Source organism: Echinops telfairi, unplaced genomic scaffold, assembly GCF_000313985.2.
Source record: "Echinops telfairi isolate 266 unplaced genomic scaffold, ASM31398v2 ScPeMD7_9;HRSCAF=40, whole genome shotgun sequence".
Classification (NCBI taxonomy): domain Eukaryota; kingdom Metazoa; phylum Chordata; class Mammalia; order Afrosoricida; family Tenrecidae; genus Echinops; species Echinops telfairi.
This window is the reverse complement of record NW_022103906.1, coordinates 14,512,692-14,530,270: the sequence shown is the minus strand read 5'-3', so window position 1 is coordinate 14,530,270 and position 17,579 is coordinate 14,512,692. Positions and strand designations below refer to the sequence as shown.

At 41.9% G+C, this 17,579-nt stretch overlaps 1 protein-coding gene and 1 pseudogene across 4 annotated transcripts in view; both read left to right on the top strand.

Annotated features, from left to right (window-relative positions):
• MSRA (methionine sulfoxide reductase A) overlaps positions 1-17,579 on the top strand; it is a 569,740-nt gene that overhangs the window by 181,520 nt on the left and 370,641 nt on the right. The window lies entirely within an intron of this gene.
• LOC115868275 lies at positions 14,487-15,080 on the top strand (annotated as a pseudogene).

The following is a 17,579-nucleotide window of genomic DNA, read 5'->3' as shown; positions in this document are numbered from 1 at the left end:
GTTCTTTTTCATATAGGATAGCTTCTTGAATTATTTGCTAAGTATACATTGGATAAATTAGTAAGCATATATTGTTAAGAGAATACAGTCCTGATGCTGTTTGGTTCAAACAACTTTTTCTTGGTTTCTGTACAGGTCCCACAGGGGCACCCTTACAAGTTCTGAAATTCCCATTCTTTGCAATGTTGTCCCCAATTTTTTATGACTCTCATAGTCAAATGCCTTTGCACAGTCAGTAAAACACAAGCAAACATCTTTTTGGTCTTCTTTGCTTTCATTGGGTAAATCTGCCACAAAAGACCTCTTTAAAGTATTGAAAAGCAAAATAAATAGTCCAACTTGATATTGAGAATGGAAGTTAGATGAACTTTTGCGAGACAAGCTAGGGACACAAAGGTTAGCATCATAGGAAGGGATTCACCAGAAACGACTGAGGTGCGTCTGACCCAAGTCATGGCATTTTCAATCACCTCATCTGCATGTGAAAGTTGGATATTAAACATAAGAAAGACCGACGAAGACTTGATACATTTTAATTATGCATTCTGGTAAAGAATATGAAAAGCATCACGTACTGCCGAGAAAACCAACAAATCTATCTTGGAAGAAGTAGAGCCAGATGCTCTTTAGAGGCAAGGATGGTGAGACTTGGGAGGCTCAAGTACTCTGGATATGTTACGAGGAAAGACAAATCCCTGGAAAAGGGCATCATGCTTGGTAAAGCATACTTGGGCAGTGATAAAGAGAAAGACCCTCAAGGAGATGGGCTGATACAGTGAGCGCAACAATGGGCTGAAACATAAGAACAATTGTGAGAATGGTGTAGGACTGGGTGGCGTTTTGTTGTTCTACGTAAGCTGGCTATGAGTCGGAACTGACTCCCTGGCACCTAGCAACAACAGCATGCTTTCAGCCAATATTGATCTGATGTCCGTTGAGCAGTGATGTTCCTCCTTCCATGTTCTCTCATGCACCTGGCTTGAGTTTCTTGCAGCTCCCTAGTGATGCACTCCTGCAACAGCTTATCAATTACCTTCAGCAAAATTTTACCTGCCTATGATATTAATGATATTGTTTGATAATTTATGCATTCTATTGGATCACTTTTCTTTGGAATGGACACAGACATGGATCTCCTCCAGTTAGCTGGCCAGGTAGCTCTCTTCCAAAGCAAGTCAGCACTTTTGGCATTATATGCATTTGTGCCAACATCTCAATTAGTATCTATCAAATCCTGGAGCCTTGTTTTTCTCCATTGCCTTCATTGCAACACAGATTGCTCCCTTCCATACCACAAGCCTCCTGAGATGGTTGAACATCTTCCATCTTCCTTTGATGATTCCTGTGTCACTCAGTATTTTGTTCATAGAAGCCTTCAATAGAGAAACTTGAGGCTTGGGTTTTTTTTCTTCGGTTCTTTCGGCTTGTGAGATGTGGAGCATGCCCTTCTTTCTCAGTTGTTTTTAACTCCAAGTCTTTGCACATTGCATTGTAACGCTTTACTCTTTTTCTTGTGACATCGGTTGAAATATTCTGTTTATCTCTTTTGGTTCCTCATTTCTGCCATTTGCTTCAGCTACTCTAAGTTCCAGAACAATTTTTACAGTATCTCCTGCCATCCACTTTGTTCTTTTTTGAATGTCTTTTAAAAAAATCTTTTTATTAGGGGCTCATACAACTCTTATCACAATCCATATACATATATCAATTGTGTAAAGCACATTTGTACATTCATTGTCCTCATCATTCTTAAAACATTTGCTCTCCACTTAAGCCCCTGGCAGCAGCTCCTCATTTAAAAAAAAATCATTTTATTGGGGGCTCGTACAACTTTTATCACAATCTGTACATATATCCATTGTCTCAAGTACATTTGTACATATTGTTGCCATCATCATTTTCAAAGCATTTTCTTTCTACTTGAGCCCTTGGTATCAGCTCCTCATCTTTTTCCCCTCCCTCATGAATCTTTGATTATTTACAAATTATTATTATTTTTTCATGTCTTGCACTGTCTGATGTCTCCCTGCACCCCCTTGTCTGTTGTCCATGCCCCTGGGAGGGGGTTATAGTAGGTCATTGTAATTGGTTCCCCCTTTTGAATGTCTTTTAATGATCTTTCCATTTTTTCATGTATGTTGTCCTTGATGTCATCCCACAACTCCTCTATTCTTGGGATTGTCTCTCAATTCTGGTAGGATACAGTCAAGACTGTTGGCTCTCATGGATTTGTTTGTAGAGAGCTAATGGATGGTTTGTCTCCAGTTGACCTCTGATCTTCCGACCAGTGATGTTGTACTTCTCCATCATCTCCTTCCATAGATGTTATCGATTCAATTCCAATTATGACTTCAACTGGAAACTTCCACAAGAAATAGAGTAAAGTGAACTGATATTCTGCTATTTCAGTTGTTTTTATAATGGACTTGTGGGTACACACAAAAAAAGAAAAGGCAGGAAACCATTTTAGGCAACAGAAGAATGTAGAAAGGCCGTGGAAAATTGTGCCCTGCTTATATACATGGGTGAGCCTAAGGGAAGGTTACTTTTTTCTCCCAGCATTCACTGTCCCTTGTGAACCCTTGTTTCTTTGGTTTGTTTGTTTGTTCAAAGTCTTCTCTGATATGAATTATTTTACTTCAAATCTTTGTGCCTTTGGTTTATCTCTGTGGTTTGTAGCTTTTCGTAGAGAAAGCAGTTAAATGCCAGGGCACCTCTGAGCTGAGAGTTCTCTGTATGTGCCTGTTGTCTTTGTCCTCTGCCACGTGAGAGATTAAAGTTGGTGTCAGCCCCGTCATACCCCGCTATTCTGAAATCAAGAAGTAACTCTGGTGGAGAATCTGCCAGCATAGACCACACACATTGAAATGGTGTCACTGCCCAGCCAGAGTTATGTTTCAGTTCTTGATGTGGCTTTGCTTCTCTATTGGACTAATGAATCTCTCTCTGCTGGCCCAAACCTTGAAAGAATTGCCCCTAAATTTAGGGTACAACTGCTCCCCAGGCATCTCCCTGACACTTCAGACGTATGCTGACTCCTCCGTGGGCCCCGTGCCCAAGAGTCTTTCCGCTTGTCTCTTTTCTGGGCTTGTAGCCAGGCTCAACTTTTCAAGATGTTGTCTTCCAAAGCCTGCCTTGATGAACTCAATCTGCAGCCCCTTCTTTGTCACTGTTTTCTTGTCACTCTTTGCTTTTTCCTGCAGTCATCTGTGTTCCTAGTCTGTCCCATCTTATGTATTTGCATTTGCAAAAGACTACATTTACATTTAACTCACACATGACAGCTTTTGTCTCCTGCATAAAGAAACACCTGAAATGTACAGAAACTGGGGCACTGGGCTAGTCAGGCCAGGGGACTATTGGTTTGATGTACTGGCTCCAGCATCCAAACCAAAGAAGATTGGACTGGGTAGATATCCAACACAATAGCTGGAGTGGAAGACTCCCACCCCCAGTGTGGCTTCAGAATGGTTTCCCAGAAGGAAGTTATGAGCAGCCCTAGTTTTTTATATGTTGGATATTTTGATGAGGGCATAGAGAGGTAGGTATGGGGAATTTGTACCCAACACAGATAGAAAAGCTCGTGATTACAGCGAGTGAGTGAGTGAGCACGCGCACGTGCGAGAGAGAGAGAGAGAGAGAGAGAGAGAGAGAGAGAGACACAGAGCACACACACACACACAGAGGAAGAGAGAGAGAGAGAAATAAATGCAGAGTGAACCTATAAGTAATGGAAGGCTAAAAGATCAACTTGTAGCAATTCACGGTATTTAGTGAACTGCTTCCTTGGATCTCATCCCACACTTCTGGTTCCTGTCCTGGCCTTCTCTGATGGACCCTTCTCCATAGACTGTATAAGTTCTTCTCTCCCTCCTGTTCCATTTCTCCAGCTTAGGCTTCAGCCCTTCGTACTGTCTTCTTCTGTTCCAGCATTCTCTTTCAGCTCTCCTCTCAGCCAGGCTCATGGCCTCCACAACTATTTACATGGCAGCAGACGCTCAGGTCTATGTCCCCAGTCTTGATGTCCCATGTAATTCTCCTCCTGCTTTTCTCTGCTGTTTGGATGTTCCCACAAGTGGTTCTACTGTCACTCCAGGCTCAGTGTGCTGTGTTCGGTCATGCCATTGGAGGGATCCAAGGAAATGACCTCTGAGATCTCTTCTAATTCTTTATTTGCATGACTTATGGGAAAAAACAACAACAACCAAACAAACCCAAAGCTAAAACAAATTAACTTGTCATCTTCATCACTGAAAATAGCACTTGTGTTCTGTTTTCCTGTTTCTGTCAGTCGAGTTAGTACCCTAGACTGGTGACCACAAATTATTTCTGATGTTTCTTCTCCATTCTGTTGATTTTGTACCTAGACTTTCCCCTTGGTCCATGCAGCCATCAGTCATTTGGAACTTTATTCTGATTCAGCTGGTTTTCTGCTGTCCACTCCCATATCACTGTCAGCATCACTGTTGACCAGTATCCTCACTGTCCATGGAACTGGTTCTACTGTGCCTGAATATAGAAGAGTCACCTTTTTCTAAGCCACACCAGTTAATTCCCATTCAAGAGACAGGCCTTTCTTCCTTCTGCTAAAATGATGCCCTCGTGGTTACAAGGTTCTTCTTTCATAGTCTTCGTTCCACTTTCCTCTTTGTCTTCCTCCAGCACTGAGCAGGATTAGGATACAGTCCACCATGTACTGGTCATGTCTACTGTTTTCCGATTCAAGTGTATTAATCTAACCTCCCCGATTCGAATAGACATTGTTATCAAATCACAGTAATCATTGTTCATCCAAATGCCAAGAATATAATATGAGCTCAATTCATGTTGGTTAACTGGTAACTAGGGTTCTGGCCTAAAGAATTTTTTCAGTCTAATGAACTTCACACTAAGTAGTCTGGGTGGAAAATTCACTCATTGGTGCAGTTTGGTTTGGGTAAAATGGTTATCTTAGATCTCTCTTTTTTTCCCCTGCCCTTACTTGTATTTCACCCACACTAATACCATCCATCTCATACTCTTTCCCCTCAAATTAACACATCTTTCCCAAGTTTTGGCCCCATGTGTTCTTAGCATCTTAAAACTCCTAGATTCCCCATTCTCCCCACCCCCACCTTCACACTTCCTGCCTAGTCTTACTTAACAACAACCGTCTTCTGTCGTTGCTCTCCTCCTCCTGCAGGTGCTATCCTCTCTACATGGAACGCTTATAGCTTCTTATATCAATCACATGCCTTAATACCTTTCTCTTTCAAGGCCCACCTCTGGAGAGCCTTCGTTCCAATGCCTTCCAGGTCTCCGTCTGCTACGGGTTAGATGCTCCACTCATTGCCCGCATATACAGTTCACTTGCTCCCTGTGCATAATTCTATCAAACATCATATTGTAATACTTTTCATCATTTCAATCTTCCTAAAGTCCTGTAGGGTAAGGACAGTGCCTCGTTCACGTTTGTATCCTCTGTCTTAGCTTGGAGCAAGAGTTGACTCAAGTATGTTGACTGAATGCCTACCTGCTTCATGGGCTTTTCACTTTGGAGGTGTTTAGTGTACCTTGGATCCAGTCGTTACACGTAGGTAAGCATTGTAACTGATGACTGGTGATCCTCCGAAACTGATCATGTATTCAAGACATGTTTTTGCTTTCTTCTGTTATCTCGGTAGCTACAGCTCTATTTTATAGTCTTAATATTTACCTTTGACCTTATTTTATTTTTGATTCATTCTTTACAATAGGTAGAGCTGAATGGGATACGGCAGCAGCATTTTTTTTCATGCCGACTTGTTTTTTTATCAGCATTTTGTTCTTCATGTATAGCTTCTCCTGAATCATCAGTATTGAGCTAATGCACTGGAACGGCCTAAGTTGAATGGTAATTACTTACTCTGTTGCTGATAGCCCAGATGAGAATAGGACGTATTAGATCTGTAATAAGGGAAAACTGTGTTTAATGAAGATCTTTTAAGCACTTTGAAACTATCTCAAATTCATCTCCCTGCCATATGTTAAAATGTCACATTATGCTTTTAAAATTCAGGAACTGAATTTTCAGAACTGAAGTTTCAGAAGAACCCTGACTGTGGAAAAGTCCTTAATTCTGTCCTTTCTGCAATCAGAACCATTTGTTCATTTCATATCACACTTCCCCAGAGGGACGAACCCTGTCTGAGCTGTCTCCCGATGGCAGGTACCAGGAAGACCAGAGTCCTCGTTCACAAGGACCAAAGACAGAAAGGATACCAGGACACCTTCCTATAAGCTTAAGTCTTGGATTTCAGCCCTTCCATGGCAAGAGTTCCTTTGCCTCGAAGTGTTAGGATGGGATCCATAACTAGTGGCTCATATTTGAGAATTATTCACTCATCTTTTGTGTTCACTTCCAAAGACTTCACGTTTCCACAAGCATTAGTTTCTTCTTTCTCACTTGTCTGTGAAGAATGCAGGTAGAAGAATTTCAACGCAAGAGAATTCTGTGGAAAGATATTTAGGCCATCATTTTTATTTTCCAGATTTGAAGAGCAGATCAAAGATGTTAAATGGCTTATCTAATAAGGTCATGGAGTCAACTAACACTGGAATGGAAGAATCTAGTCTCCACTTGGGGCTCTTGCCATTACTTCAGAAGAATGTTCTAACAGGCAATTCTATACAGCCGCATAGCTGTGTTTTCAAACTATTCTCCACCTTTGTCTTCCTTGCTTGGAAAACAGTCCTAACTAATTTAGCTTCTCCTCTTATTATAGTTAGGATCTTGTTCAGAGACTTATTAATCAGGACTCTAGAGGAAACATGGCTCTGATAGTGCTCTTGTTCTTCAATAGAGCATTCAGGGAGAGAAAGAATTCTACAGATGCATTCAATTTATTATGTGGGGCTCTCTTTGGCTCAGTGCATCTCACGCATCTTTGCCAATGGCAGATGTTCTGAGTCATGATGCTATTGGAGAACTTGGTACTGAAGGCATTTGCCCAGGATATGCCTTTTGTCATCCCAGAATCTCTTCCCAGCATTCACAGACCAAAGATAAATTGATGCTGATTTACTGGTGAAGGAAAAACTTGGATATCCTGACCATAAAATATTATGTATTTCCACAACTCCATCACCCTAATATAACTGGAAAGGCATTCAGACATGGTGGTAGTGGTGGGGTGTCAAAAGTATGATTCTCTGAACTCAAAGTATTCACATTATTATATTCACTTGAGTATTATTTTCTTATTCCTGAGCTTTGATACATTTTTTCACTAAATTTGCCACAAGGTTATTGTTATTAAAGCAGTGAACTTGGCAGGTGCCTTGTGCTTCAGAAGTGTGTTAACAACTCCATCATTGGGAGGAAATGGTACTTTTTAGTAAAAGTACCCTAAAGATTGTAGAGATAATGGTTTAGTCTGACTGATCAGCATTTATTTAAAAGTTAACTAGAGATAGTAGCCATGTTTTTATGAGATACAATTATACCATTAGAGACATTAAGAAAAATCTTTAACAAAGATCTCAGTTTATATCTAATATTTGATGATATTCTATTTATTGTCAAACCTTTGCTACCTATAGATAGGTAGATAGGTAGCTCTGAAAAGTTTTAAAGCCAGTCTCAGAAAAAAAGAAAAATTGTGGGTGCCTTGGCTACCTGGCTGGAAGTTTATGTTGCCTACATAGTATCTATTTCATTTGAGAATATAGTTAACTATAGCTGAGGATTTTAAGAACAGGAGAGAGTCTTCAGATCCTCTTGTTTTATAGTTGAGAAAGTCACTTGGAACCAGATCTGGATCCTGGGTCTCCTTTCCTCTAAGCTTGTGTCCTTTCCACCATTTCATCCCACCTGTTTTCTTCCAGAAACACAACTATTCTACATCTGGTCACCTCTTAACGAGGACATCTGTTCCCGAGACTGGCAAAGTTGGTGATTCTTCCAGAGTAAGAAATCCTATTTGTAGAAAGGCTAACTAATTATCCATGACATTTTAAAGGTCTGTTTTGTCCTTGAGCAAAGAGTGTGAAAACTCAGGGGTATACTCACTTCCTGATAGATTTCCCTATGAATTTCCCAAATGAATTCCAGCTCTTCAGCAACAATAACATTACAAGCCGGAAAATCATTTTAAAACCCTGTTAACTGCCCTAATGGTAATTGTGTATCACAAAAACAACCACAGAGTTATGATATAACATATTATCTGAGGGGCTACCCCTCCCCTGTGCCCCCCTGAAAAAAAAGGAAGAAAGCTCCACTGGGTGGAACTTCCATAGTACACATTGTTCCTACTAAGTGAGCATTGAGCAACTGGCTCTGAGTTAGTGCACCCACTGGCATCACCTAGGAAGGTCCTCTCTGGTCACAGTGAATTTTTCTGTCAAAGCAGTTTCACTTGAACCTTGTTTTTTGTGATGGCCAATTGAGAGAACAGCATGCACCTGTGAAATTTTGTTTCCTGCTTGGGAAAAATGCTGCAGAAACTGTTGTGATGTTGAATACAACTTATGAGGATAGTGCTATGGCAAAAACGCAAGTGTACAAGTGTTTTTCTCATTTCAAAAGAGGTGAAATGTTGATTGATGACAAACCTCATTCTGGACATCTGTCACCTTCAAGAAGGGACAAAAATGTCTACTCATAGTGCATTTGGAGTTTGTTCTACCAGGTCAGATGGTTAATCAAGCTTTCTATTTAGAGGTTCTGAAAAGATAGCATAACAGTGTGTGACCAAAAAGGCCTGATTTGTGGCATATGAGGGAGCTGGTGTTTTCCCCACGACAATGCACCTGCTCATGCAGCCATCTCAGTGTGCCAGTTTGTGGCAAAAAACAGCATGTCTTTCTTGCCTCCCACACTGCACTCACCTGACCTCGCTGTGTACAGCTTCTTTTGGTTTCTGCCAATGAAGATGGACATGAAGGACAGCGATTTGCTGATGTGAAAGAGGTGAAATAAAAAACAAGGGAGGTGCTGTCAGCCATCCAAACATATGAGACTGAAAAATGTTTCCAAGAATGGAATCGCAGATTTGACACATGTATTAAGTGTATTAGAGTGTACTTTGAAGGTGATAAGTTTGTTTTGTAAAAAAAAAAAAACACAACAAAAAAATCTTAAATACATAGCTTTGAAAAATATATTCCAGTTTTTTGGGGGTACTCCCCTGTATGATAAAAATATTGTCTACGACAATTGAATCTTCACTCCAGTGCCCGAAAATATGTTCAAAACACGATTCATGGACACTAGTGGCAATAACCGTCATTCCAGTAGGTCGGGCTTTGTTTCTCCAGTGGACGACCCCAATCACCCAGGGGATTTGTGAGCCATCAGGTGGAGAGTTTGGAGGCTCTCCATCCTCTCAAGCATCGGAGTGAAGTTGAAGTGTTGTGGGATGTGTGATTAGACAGGGGATCCGTCTGTTGTTGATTCTGATCGAGAAGGAAAGGGTAGCACCAACATCTGGACCTGGTGCTTGGAGTTGCTGCCAAAGGAAGAGGGCCTTTCAGTAGGGCTTTTGCTTGATTCTTGGTAATTCTGATTGTTTTCTGGCTTTGCTACAGGGACGCGACTCTTGGGACTTATACCTGCTTGTAAGTTTCTCAGTGCCTTTTTGATTTAGGGACATTATTGATGCTGGTAAGTGCTTTGGAGCCAGTTTCATCGCATAATAACCCATGTGCAACAGAACAAAACACTGCCTGGTCCTGCTTCGTCTTCACACTTGTTGCTATGTAGAGCCCATTGTTGTAGACACTGCGTTAATCCATCTCAGGGAGGGTTTTCCTCTTCCGCTGACTCCACTTTATCAAGCATGATGGCCTCCTCCAAACACCGGTCCCTTCTAATAATGTCTCCGAAGTAAGCAAGATGCCATCTCATCATTCTCCCGTATAAAGAAGCATTCTAGTTGGCTCCTCTTCTTTAGAGGTTTTCAGAGACTGTGTTCAATGCACTACCTCAGGCTGAGGCCTTGTTTAATGCTTGACAAGGAAGGGACGGCTCTGCTGCGAAGCTTCCCTATGTAACTGTTGCCAGGATTCTGTTCCTTGAGGATTGTTGGACTAGAGGCTCCATCTCTTGCTGGCTGTTGCCTAGAGACCACCCTCAGTGTCACATGGGCCTGCCCAGCATGGCAATTTGCTTCATGGAAGGGAATTCATTAGTCGTGCAGAAATCATGATCTTTTGTAACTTAATAGCCGAAGTGACGGCCTCCCTGCTGTCCTCCTCGCCCCTCTATTAGTTAGAAGCAGTTTATTCAAAAGAAGGGCCAACAGAAGGCCAGAAGTCGCTGAAGTAGGGATTGCTAGAAGAATCCATCCTGGAGACTGTTTGGCACATTTGTGAGCCATGGGTTTACTCATAAGATACCAGCACCCAATCACCCTGGGCCCTCCTCATTTCTCACAGACAAGGAACCGCACATTGAAAAAGGTGATATGTCTTACCCACGGTCAGATGAGCTTGAGCCGGGATTTATAACTCTAAATCCACTGAACCATAAGTGGGTTATTTTTAACTTGCCACAAGGCCGGCAGCTTGTGGTTTTGAAGCTTGTAGTTTTAGCATCAAAGAACCTTATTCATCTGCACATTTTGAATGTCCTACAGTCCTGGGATATGAATACTTTGTTTGATATCAAAGATATTAAAACTATGTCTAAACTCATCCACCTTAAATCCTCTGTTATCTATGTATGCTATTTTCCTTCCTGACACTAATGCATCTTCAAAACATACCAAAAATGTCGTTTGGAGCAAGTCTTTAAAACAACACACAGCATGATCCAATTAGGTATCTCACTTATCTTTGACATTTTCTTTCATAGCCTCATTTAAGGCCACAAAGAGACCACCAGGATAAGAGCTGTCAGTTTTATAGTTTAGTTGATCTTTAATGTGCACTTTGGTTTTACTCCTAGCTCTTGAGGCCAGGGTGGCTCTCCACAGTTGGTGTTATATTGCACCTTAGACTTGGCTATGAGTGTCATTTGGGTTGGCACAGTAGGATGCAGGAATTGAGAGAGAGAGGCTAGTCAGGGTCAGGACTAGAGTTTCCGTTTTCTAGGGACCAAATGTGAATAATGGGCCAGGAGTGAGAAGATTTAGGAAATGGCTGATCTGCCTCCTGGAATCTACTAGTAAGAGTCAAGGAAGAATCCTACAACAAGGTGCTCACAACACGCTTGGGAGTCCGTCGTAGTCCTGTTCAACAGCAGGTCCAAGTCCAGGAGCTGGAGGCAAAAGTGTTCAAGGCAAAGTGGTGTCAAACGTGGAAGCTCAGCTAGTCAAGTCCAACACTGATGAACAGAGAGTACAAGGTAGGCCAACCCATGGCAAGGGTATTGGTTGGCCCATAGTTGTTTTTTTTCTTTCTTTAAAATATATTTCATGGACGCCCAGGCTGAGATGGAGCCACAGTGGCCTTTCTGTTGGAGGGAAGATGTGTGCCTCAGCGAGGGCAGGCTGCAGCTGGGGCCATTGCCCTTGGTGGTGGTTGTGGAGTTGCAGTTCCCTCACTGCGCTCTTCTCTAGCCCGGGTCTGCGACAATTCCCTGCCCCTTGACGATCTGCAGAATGTCACCCTCTTCCCATGAAGCATAAGAAATCAATCTTCTGTCCCTAGAAATTGTCACCTTGGATAACTACATTCCCTCTATGTTACGTTAAAAAGAACCAATCCCAAACCCAGTTTGTCAAGTCAATTCCAACTCAAAATAACCCGAGAGGACGGAGCAGGACTCCCCATTGTGTTTCCAGGACTGTGATCTTTATGGAAGCTGGCAGCCATAACTTTCTCTCATGGAGGGACGAGTGAGCTTGAACCGCCGGCCATCCAGTTCATAGCCCAGCACCTCACCACTCCGCAGCCAGGCCTCCTAATGTTATATTGGGTGAAAATCGCAGACGAGCCCCTTATTTTCTTTCAGGCTAGGATGAGATGACTCGATTCATACTGAATTTTAGGCTTGTTTGAAAACTATTTCCCTAACTGGTTCTTTTAGAAACTTGTGAAAACATTTTAAAGTTGAAAAAAATATTTAAACCAAAATTCACAGTCCCTTAGATTTGCCTGAAGCGTATCTTCATGCCTAGCTTCCCATACTGTGAACCTGGGCAGGTCGGTTGAGCCTGTTAGACCCAGATTTGATGCTTGCCCAAGACTATCTTGAGAAAAGTTATGTAATGTGACAAAGGACACAGAGTTGTAGGTCATGCAAGTAATAATTATATGGGTCGCCTGGATTCATACCTTTCTTCTGGCTTCAGATCCAAGGCTCAAATTGAACAGTCTGAAGATCACCTAGACCACGAGAGAGAAGGTGAATGAAGGGGAAGAAAATAAATAATATTGAATAAAACATGAGAATAAATAGTTTGCATACATAATATTAGGATCTTTACTGCAGAGCTGAGACCTGGTTTGTAACAGTTTTTTCCTTATGCCTTCTGCCTTTTGTAAATAGTCTCAACATTTACCATGAAATCCTCGCTCTGAGGGTTATAGAGAGCTGCCCATTGTCTTCGCAAAGCCCCTGCTGGTCTCTCATCTCTGGAGATGGGCTGGGCCCCCAACTGAATGTGAATCCTCTTGTGGACAATTGACAATTGGGGACAGCTGGCTGCAAGGGGCAGTTCATCAGTATGCATCACTGCTGGGGCCTGGCAGTCATTAGAATTCATGATAGAGAACTCCAAGTCCCAGGAATCTCATTTAGTGCTCACTAGCAGCTGGCAGAAGCTACCAGTTGTGGAGCTAGGGTTTCCCTCAAAGATTTTACCCCAGGGTCAGGAGCAAATAGGTCAAACGGTCTGATGATGAGTGGGTGGAGGTAAGGAAGGAAAGCCCCTTTGCACTTCAGGATAGATGCACTGAAGATGCTCCTGCAGGAATTAATAGAGCGGCGGGCACAGTTTAACCCCTAAAGAGCCAAGGAACCCCAAGAGTGTCTCTGAGAGCCATTTGGAAGATGGGCATGAACAGAAATTGGAGAGAAGGAATGGCAGCCTGAAGGAGGAGAGAGTTTGGTACTTTATCCCTTCAAGATGTGGCCCCTGATTGCCTTTCTACCTCATCTACTGTGTTACCTGTCTCTGGCTCCCGGACAGTAGTCTGAGCTAGTCTTCTGGACCTCTGCACCCTGTATTGCCTCGATCTCAAATGACTTCCTGTCTTCCCCAGTTTTCTACGTATGGAAACCCTACTCATTCAATTTTCAGAAAAGGACATGGAAGCCCAGAAGGTTCTGTGAAGGCACAGTTCTGTTGGCGCATAGGGCCCACTGCCAATTCTTTGAACCCTAACTCAGCCAAGACTTCTTCCACATTGTATTGCATGTGTATCTTACTGGTGCCTTCCTTTCTGATAATATATTGCTGCACTGGGCTTGGACTAAGGGACACAGTAAGCCTAGTTTGACTTCTGTGCTGCTCCCAAACTTTCTTCCTGAGGTCCTGGAAAACCAGTCACCTTGAGTAGGTTTTGACTTATGATGACCTTATGGTTTTCAGTAGCTGATCTTTTTGGCACTAGATCTCCAAGTACCATCACTCAGCAGCTGAATACATTCCCTAAGGAACTCCCAGAAGCCTCACATTTACCTCTTTACTGAAACAGTGGCTTGCCTGTGTCCTCGCATTCTTATCCTTTTCTGTTCCATCTCTCAAAGTCTCGTTCTAGGACGGAAGTCAGCAACCTTTTCACACAAAGGTCTACCTAGTACATATATGATATTTTGCAGGTCACTGTCTATTGCAACCACCGGGATCTGCCTCTGTAGCAGGACAACAGCCTTAGAGGCTCTAGAACGAAATGGGGTTGACTGTGCTCTAATAAAACTATTTTCCAAACACCAGATTCACTACCATCAAGTCAATTATGCCTCATAGTGATCTTATAGACACTGCAATTTGTATTTCTGGTAATTTGCATGTGTTGTGCAATCTTCTGATATTTTTCAACCATTACAAGATGTAGAAACCATTCTGAGATCATGGGCTATACAAGAGGAGGGCAGCAGGCTGAATTTGATTAGAGGTCCAGGGTTTGCTGTCAACCTCTGTTCTAGGAAATACATTGGTTAGGAATCATATATCTATAGGTGAAATTGCCACTGTATTATACCTCCTGAAAGCACTGACAGTTTAAGCCTTTAATTGCATGTGAGAAGCTGTGTCAATCCCTAAAAGGATTTTTAGGCAGCCATGACAGTGGATAGAGTGCTTGGCTGCATATGAAAGGATGGTAGTTCAAACCCATCAGCCAGCTCCATGAGAGAAAAATGTTGCAGTCTGCTTCTGTAAAGATTTAAAGTCTTGGAGTCTTTAAAGTTACTAGTGAACTTTAGTCTTGAAGTTACTAGTGAACCAGATTCCAAGGGAACTGCCTGGGAGCCTGAATTAGAGGCTGGGTACAGTGGCACTGAGGGATGAGTAAGTGTCCTGACCTATGCCAAGGCTTGTTTCTGAGACTTGGTGAGGATGGGCAGGGCGTTCATCATGGGTAGCTTTTTCTCATGTATTTCCCCAAATCTGTTTGGAACCTGGAAAGTGAGGATTTAAATTTTGGGACTAGATGGAGCAGAAAAACCACCATTTTGTTCGGATTATAGGTTGGAGAAGTCCTTTCTACTAATCCTATCTTTGGGTTTAATGTCAAGATAGTAACATACAAAACCCTCAATGTTCAGTCTGGGATTTAAGAGGACAGACCCTATCGGCAAGGTTGCCATTCAAACACAGAGCTAGTCATTATGTAGTACACAATGGTTACTGAAACTTTTTTTGCATTTCCAAATCAGAGTTGTGGCCAGGTTGGTGGAAGAAGAGCTAAGAAAAGGCGTTTCAATGGTGTTTGCGAATAAGCAGGAGATGGAAAAGGACGCAGTTCCTTAAGAGATGGCAGATTTACTTGGGTTACTCACCTTGAAGGCCTCAAATTGGCAAATATGCAAAACTTCAGGAACCAAAGGCACTGGCCTGAATGAAGCAATGGATGGTTGGTTCATTGATACGTTAAAGACTGCTTCCACAGATGGACTTTGGGCCTTTACTCAAATCCTACCTCCGTACAAGAATGGTTTGTTCTCATAAGGTGGCACTGTATGATACTCCCCTTTCCAACGTGATCACTGAAGACAAAATGGGTGCATAAGCAAATGTGAAAAAAGCCGATGGTGCTCAGCTATTAAAAGATATAGTGTCTGGGGTTGTTTCCTTGGTCATGTAGCAGGGAATCAACAAGCCCACATGGAAGAAGCACATCAGCCTGTGTGATCATGAGGTGTCAACAGGAATAGGCATCAGAAGTTCAAAATCAAGCAATCAAATTGACTTGAAGGAGCATAGGCAAAGTGAAGATCCAAAACCCACCTATATGATAGTTGGACAGTCCTCACAGAAGGGCCACATGGAAGGGGTGACATATCCATGGTTCAGTACAGTACTGATGAAACACATAACTATCCTCTAGTTCTTTAATATTTCCTCCCCTTTGTATAATTAAGATTGTTCGATGAATGAAATCCAAGGTAGATAAGCACTTGGAAATAGTAATGGGAGTAATGATTCCCTGAGGGTATGGGAAGAGAGTGGGGGGGAGGGGGAGAAAGGGGAGCAGATAGCAATGATGACTGTATAACCCCACTTGAAGGGAATGAATAACAGATTTATAGGTGAATGGATACATTGGATGGCATAAGATATGGCTATATATATATATTTATTCCTTGGGGTTAGGGTTGGGAGAGAGGAGATAAAGGGGTGCTGATAAATGATGGTGGCAACAATTGTACAATTATGCTTGATTTAATTGAATTATGGATTGTTATAATATCTGTTAGAGCTCCCAATAAAATGATTTTTTAAAAAAGATTGCTTCCATTCCTATGAAATGAAGGTCACCTCACCTATCTCTTTAGAAACAGTTAAGTGTGTGTCACACCACTCAATGTTGACATCACATGATTGTTGCATGTACTGGGCCTAATGCAATGCGTGTAGTGAACTCAAACTCCAAACTCCGAAGAGTTAATTCTGACTCATAATGACCTTATAGGACAGGATAGATCAGCCCCTGTGGGTTTCCAAGACTAAATCTTTATGGATGTAGAAAGCCTCATCTTTCTCTAATGGAGCAGCTATGGTTTTAAACTGCTGATCTTGCAGATAGCAGCCACCAGGGCTCATAGATATGAAAAATGTGTGTTTGGTTGGAGTAACTCGTCTTGATCAAACCAAGTGAATGTCACCTTGGTGTAATATAAAAAATACTCTCTCCCTTTCTTGTATGGAATTTTGTATGGAATTCTGATTTAAATATAGTTCTTTGAAGAATGCTTTCTTTTTGTGGGTGGGGAACACTTGGACTTTTGAATTAGTAGTTGAAGCTTGTTTGAGTCAATAAGTACTAATAAATATCTTAACTCAGCAAAAAGTAAGTACAGCCTTGGAAAGCCTATAGGGCAATACTGCTCTGCCTATCGGGCTGCAATGAGTAGACCTATCAACAGTGAGTTGGGCTCTTTGGTTTGGCACTGTGATGGTTGGGCAGAGGCGTTGACACCATGGACATAGCTGCCTGTGTGTAAAATAACATCAGGCTTCCCACGCTCTTATTGTATCTTTAGTGAAAATACTAGATTTAATTCCTATCTGTTGTTTATATTTGAGTGCTCACAGAGAAAGAGATCTTGCTTTGGTTTTACAAGAAAATACCAGCCTTCTATCTTTTTGTGTGAGCTGTCACCAGACATTCTGACGGCTGATTTTTGTAAAGTCATGCTTTTCAGTTCTGGTGGAGGGATTGCTTTTGTTTATGAACAATTTCATGAAGTGTTCCTTCCGATTGGGACCTGCATGGAGTTTCAGTTATAGCTAAACTTTTGTTTTCTTTATCTCGCTAATATGTGTCTGCTCTCTGGTTACTACTTTGCCCTCTCTTTCTTCCTCCCTTTCATCCCTGGTAATTGTCAAGGAGCCTTTCTTTTTATGTGAAAACCTTTCTGTAATAGTGGTCTCATACAATATTTATCCTTTTATGATGGATTTATTTCACCCATCATAGTGTCCTCTGGGTTGATCTTTGTTAGGAAGTAGCTCACAAATTCATTGCTACTCTTTAATGTTGCGTAGTGTTGTCATTGTGTGCATGCGCCTTGGTTCCATTCTTCTGTTGATGGATGTTTCAGTTGTGACGTTTAAGTTGTTTCCACCATTTTGCTATTGTGAAGAGTGCTGTGATATTTTTAGCTAAACTTCCATCTCAATTAGATTTTGAAGACATGGGCACCTGCCATTATACAACAACTGACTTGTTTAGACTTCCCCCTTAATGTGAATGTTTCAGCGAAAGGTGTCATCAGCTGCTGACTGTCTTCTTCCGGCATGAAGATAAAGGGTTAACCTAGTTGCACGTGGACTCCGAGTAGCTCACCATCAGTCCAGGCCTGACCCTTTACATTGCCTGAAACTTTGTCTGTGGTCTCTGCAGTCTCTGGGACATTCACTCTTGGGAGCATCCTAGAGTAAAAGTTTTCATAAAAAGTTGTGTCTATTTGTGGAATTTGAAGTGCAGCATAGGAAAGGATATGA